A 6,208-nucleotide genomic window follows, 5' to 3' on the forward strand; every position below is an offset into this window, starting at 1 on the left:
CATTGGTAATGAACATGTTACCGTGTACCATGAGCATGTCTCCCAGTGAGATGGGGATATGTTTGCGTCGTCGTTTCTGGGCAGTAGTGGTACCTCGGAATCGGGCAGCCTTAACAGCTTGGAAGGCATCGTTCCGAATTGCTTGGTGGCGGTTTAGATGGTCGTCAGAAGCGGGGACTGAGGAGTTCTTAAATAGTGTTGTAGGTAGGAAGGGGTATTGACGGCCAAAGACTATCTTGTATGGTGACATTCCCAAGGTATCTGAAAATCCGGCGTTGATATATGCAGCGAGCTCAACAAGGGCTGGTTCCCAATTGTTTTGTCGTTCATTGATCATATTCCTAATTCCGGTCTTAACCTCACGGATTTTTCGTTCTGCTTAGCCATTAGTCTCATGGTGTCCTGGGGCAGCAATAATGTGGTTTATTCCGAGGGAGGTCAAGGTTTGCTTGCAGAATCTGGCGGTAAAGCGGGGATCAGCATCACTGACAATAGATAAGGGGTACTCGTGGGGGGTAAACAGGTATCGTTATAGGTTATTCCAGGTGTCTTTGGAGGAATCGGTAACCTTCATTGGTATGAGCCACGTGTATCCAGAGAATTGGTCCACAGCTACCAAGATGGTGTCAAATTCAGTGGATTTGTTGAATGGTCCTGTGAAATCGATGGCATATGATTCGAATATTTCACATGGTAGTTGGAGGGTCTGTGCCTTTCCTTCAGGTAGTTGTGTTCGCTCCTTGTTTGCCTGGCAGAGTTCACATTGTTTGACGAAATCACGGAAATCTTTGCGCATCTCAGGCCAGTAAACATATTCAGAAGCATATTGAAGGTTGCGGTCCACGCTGTGGTGTCTTTTGTTGTGGATTTCGGATATGACATATTCTCTAATTGTCATTCCGTTGAACATATGGCCTTTTGGTATGTATAGGCAATGTTCACCGTAACGGGTGCTGGTAAAAACCATTCCGTTGGATATGTTGTAGGGGGCGAGGTCTCCATGCCTGGAGCTATCCATGGCTTTGAAGTAAATTGGGTCATGGCGATATCCTGCTATCATTTGGCTTCGGAATGTGGAGGTTAATTCTTCTGTAGTCGTTCTAACATCTCGTTCATCCTCGATTAGGGATCCTCTTGTTGGTTCGATAGGGGCTTCCTCTTCCTCAAAGGTTTCGTAGAGTTGACGCCGATGCTCGGGAATAGTAGGAGGTATGACCGAGACAATGGTTTCATTGTTGTATACTCGTAAGGGTCCACCATATAGTGGTCGTGAATCGATTATAGGAGGGGAGGATGGCGGGGCTGACTGTGGCGGTTGTAAATAGGACATTGCATCTACGTAGGCTGCTGCTTGTTCGAGTTCTTAAAGACCTTGGTATCGTGTTGGAACAGGATTAAGGGTATGAGTAGGTTTGGTCGATTCATCTTCATTGATCATGTCTTCCACTCCTTCTATGGTGTCGAAGCTGGTGTCTTTGGAATTGTCAGCAGGCATATAGTATGGTCGCTGGTATCTGTTGCTAAACTTGATCTCAGTCTGGTGAAAGGGGCAGGTGTCATGATAACAGTGGGACTAGTGGAGTCTGCTTTGTTCAAGTTCATGAGGAGGTGTGCTGCGGAGCGTGCAATTGTCTTTCCATTCTTCATCAATGTCCTTTCCTCGTTCTGTTACGGCAGCACTATACATGGTGTAAGAGAAAGGATTGGAGGGAGCGGTATAGCTGGCGGTAGCCATTGATGGTTCTTGTTCATAGGAGGTGTCGTCAGGGCTGTCCTCGCTTTGTCTTGTATGGTCGTGAACAAGGGGAGGGTTTGCGAGGTCTTGATTCTCATATAAGCGGGAGAGAGCATCAGCTAAATAGTTTGTTCTTCCAGGGGTATAGATGATTTTGCATCGTATTTGCTGATCTCGCCTATCCATCTCGTTCTTCTTCTTCCCGGTATTCTTTCTGTTTTAAGATTAGTGAGAGGTTGGTGGTCGGTGAAAATAGTGAAGGTATTGCCCATTAGGATATGGTTGAAAGCGGCAAGTGCATCAATCACAGCAAGGGCTTCCTTGTCTGTTGTTCCATAATTCATCTGTGAGTTAGTGAACTTCCTGCTATGTAATGCCACCGGCCTCGCCGTTTCAGGGGAGGCCCCTTGCCCAACCCATGCTCCAACTCCAACATCCGATGCGTCAGTAATCAGCCATATTGGTTCGGGTTTACTATAGTCGATAGGTTGAATAACGTGGGCATTTTTAATCGATTCCTTGATGTTGGTAAATGCTTGGTTATGAGTGTGGGTCCAGACAAATTCTGCATTGCCGGTGAGGTCTGTGAGCGGCGCTGTCACAGTGGCGTGGTGTGGGAGAAACTGGGAAATATAGTTGACTAGTCCGAGGAATCGCATGAGTTCCTTTTGATTCCGGGGTGTTGACCATTCCGTTAAACAAGCTATTTTTCCTGGGGCTGCATGAATTCCTTCATCATCTATAACATGTCCTAGAATATCGAGTTTGTCGGCAAACAGGATTGATTTGTTTCTGCTAGCGTAAAATTTAGCTTCCCTTAGTTTGGTACAAACCAATCCTATATGGTAGGCATGTTCTATTTCGGTGTTCGAGAAGATGAGAATATCATCAATGTAGACCCAAACAAAATGGTGGAGGTATTCGCTTAGGAGGTTTTCCATAATTCGCATAAAGGTAGCAGGCGCATTCATATCACCTGGTAACATGACTCAGCTAATGAAACCTCCGAAGGGTGTTTTGAAACTGTTGTAACATTCACTTTCTGGATCTAATCTTGTTTGGAAGTAGGCATCGCTTAGGTCAATCTTACTTCGGAATCTAGCCCGTCCAACTGCATTTAGGATCTGGGTTTGGTTTGGGATAGCGGAGCTATCCATAACCGTGCTTTCGTTCCATAGCTTGAGATCAACGAAGGGGCGGATTCTTTTGCCATCTGCTTTGGGTTGAACAAACATAGGAGGGGCACCTGGGGCTTCTGCCCGGTAGATGACTCCTCTTCTATGTTGTTGGTTGATCCAATCACAAAGTGGGCCTTTGTATGCGTCAGGAATAGAGTAGGTGGGTTGGTTTTTTAGATTAGAGGGGTCTCGGAGGCGAATGTGGTGATTCACCTCTCTCATAGGCAGTAGTTCTTCGGGTATTTGATCAGGGAAAACATCAGAGTACTCATCCAATAGTCGAAGGGCAGTTGTTTCACAGACTGCGGCTCGGTATTCTCCGCTTGTTGGTTTGCATGAGACTCTGACCTTCTGATCTGGGAAATCGATAGTTGATTCCCCACACCTGATTATAGCTTTGTGGCGGTTCAGGAATGGCATGCCTATTAGGGCATCGTATTTGGCTAAATTTCCAACCAGCATTTCCTGGGGGGGTGGGACTGCAGAATCAAGTCGAATAGTCGCACTACAGGTTTTATTGCTTGTGGATCGTGATCCTTTTACTGCCATATTGACTGGTATGGGTTGGTTAAGGTCTCGAGTGGGGAGTCCATGGACAGAGACAAAGGCATTACTGATCATATCTCTTCCGATCGCGCCAGTGTCGAATAGGACTCGAGCCCTTTTGCCATTGATCAGGATAGTACCTTCTAGAGCGGTGTGTGTTTTGAATGTAGCCGGAGGTCGAACACTGTTGCATTCCATATCGATATATCCAATGTGGATTTCTTCATATTCGCTGGATGGGGCGTAATCGCTTTCAACATTGTTGGCCGACGCCTCTTTCTTAATAGCTTTTCCTTTTCCTTTCTTCGTAGGGTAGTTCTTTGCCATGTGCCCTGTTTTTCCACATTCAAAGCATTCTCCTTTTTGCCGTCTCGATTCTTTGGAGGATTTTGTTTTCTTCTTGAAAACTCGTGGGGTATCGTCTTGCGAGTTGCTGGAGGCTTTGTGTCGTGGTTGGCTGTTCCTACTAGAGGATGTCTGTGTTTTGTAGGCCTTGGTCTCATGGAGAATGGCGTCCTTTCGTTCTGCTCTTGCAATTATTATTGCAATATCATCGCCATCTTCCTCGAGTGGTTCTACTTCTCGCCGGAGGGTAGGGTGCATGGTGTCGTAGAATCGTCGCTTCAGGATGTATTTGGAGATACTTCCTCTCTCCATTCGGTCCTTATACATTATTAGGTCCGTAGCCACATCGGTGATGCGCTTGACATGTGTTCTGTTAACTTGCTGGAGCTGGTTGAATTTGTTGTATAGGAGGTCGTTGGTTATAGAGGATTGGAATCGTCCTTTCAGGTAATCGAGAACTGTAGATCCTCTTAATCTTACATTCCCGCCGAAATCCTTATAGCATTGGTGGTATGCGTCGGTTGCCTTTCCTTCACAGAATGATCCAATGATAAGTCCGGTTGTAGGGTCTTCCACATCTTTTCCTTGTAAGAGTAGGAAGTGTGAGAGTTCTGTGGCCCATCGTTCAAAGGCTTCAGGTTTGAGATCTTTCCCTTCGCCTGTGAACTTCGCTGGGAGGTGAAGTTTAAACTTAGGGGGTTCAAATGCTGCAGGTACCTCCTCTTCTTCAGGCCTTGCCCGAGATTTCCCTCCTCCAGAAGGCCCTCCTCCTGTGCTAGCCATATCTGATTCACTACTGGATTCATGGTCGTTTGGAGGTTCAAAGGAAGGCTTCTTTGCTGGAGTAGAAGGGAATTCTCCCGCAGGTTGGGTATCTTCCATGTTTGCAGGATCGCCCGGCTCTTTAGCAGAGAGCCGGTGTTGTTTCTTTCTTGTAAGGTCTTGCCGTGGGATTTGCTTCCCACTCCTGGTCGTCAAAGACTCTATCTTGGGTTTGAGATGAAGCCGAATGTACTCTGATTCTGCCGCTTCTCTCCGCTAGCGTTCTGAGGTGGATATCGATAGGTTGATCAGGCCTAAATCTGGGGACCGGTTCTTAACCACTTGCTGAGGTTAAAAAAATGTATCGTGTTCGCAAGGTACTAATCACGTTATCGATAATGGATACGATAGTTGGCAGGTGGCCTGCTCTTCCAGAGAGGAGGCGAGAGCTGAGAACTAAATGAGGCTTCGAGGGTGTACTGAGGAACAAAGAAGTAACCGTTCAACCAAGTATATTGAAATACTGTCTGTCGAAGTCTGCCTCTTCTATCGTAGAAACAGGCGGTCTTTAAATACACAAATCTGTTCATGTCTAGCATGAACGAAACTAATCAAAGGTATCAAGCGATACACTTTGGTAAAACTTCTTAAGTATCAAAGCAATACTTAAAACAAAACATAAAACAAAACCAAGTATCAAACGATACTTAAAACAAACCAAGTATCAAAGCGATACTTAAAACAAAACATAAAATAAAACCAAGTATCAAACGATACTTAAAACAAACCAAGTATCAAAGCGATACTTAAAACAAAACATAAAACAAAACCAATAACCGAGTACCCGTACCGGTTACACTGGGAGAAAAAGCCTGATGGGACTCATTCTTAGGAGGAGGGCAGCTAATGTCATGAATGTGGCTTGGCATGAAAGAGACTTTCACATGACACATGGTTATTAGTCACAGGTATGTTATTGTTTTACACATATGACTCATTCGGGTCATATGATTTATTATGTGTGGGATTTGTGATGCTTTCGCACATTGCTCAAATCTGAGTCATGGGACCTGTGCCTGGCGAGTATGCCTTATGAGTGTGCCTTGCGGGCAAGCCTTGTGCATATGATTTATGTTTCACACATGACCTCGTTATAAGGTCATGGGTTTTACGTATATGACTCAGTCGAGTCATATGACTTGTTTATTGCATTATGATTGGTTTATGAGTTTTTGTACATGACCTCGCTATGAGGTCATGGGTTTTGAGTATGTGATCACTTTGGTCACATGACTAGTTTGTTATGATTTGGTTTTGCACATGTGACCACTTTAGGTCACATGACTATAGGCGGGAAGAATACTACATAAGGAGGCCGATCTGGCTGTGGAAGAGAGGTTCTTCACGCTTTGTTCTAAGTACTTTTCCTCCTTCTTTCACCCCGTGTCGGAACGTGAAGGTTCTGTGTCGGTCCAATCAGAGCCCTTGATTTCTATCTCACGAGAGGCTTCAAGTCTTTAACTTCGATCACCTTTCGGGGACATCGTTGTTAATCCCTTCTCCACAATTGCAGTAAGTTCTTTCTTCCTGTTACCCATCTTTACATTTGTTCATTTACGTCGCCTCCTCATGGTCGCAATGG

This window comes from Tuber melanosporum (genome assembly GCF_000151645.1).
Source record: "Tuber melanosporum whole genome shotgun sequence assembly, scaffold_5, strain Mel28".
In the NCBI taxonomy this organism is placed as follows: domain Eukaryota; kingdom Fungi; phylum Ascomycota; class Pezizomycetes; order Pezizales; family Tuberaceae; genus Tuber; species Tuber melanosporum.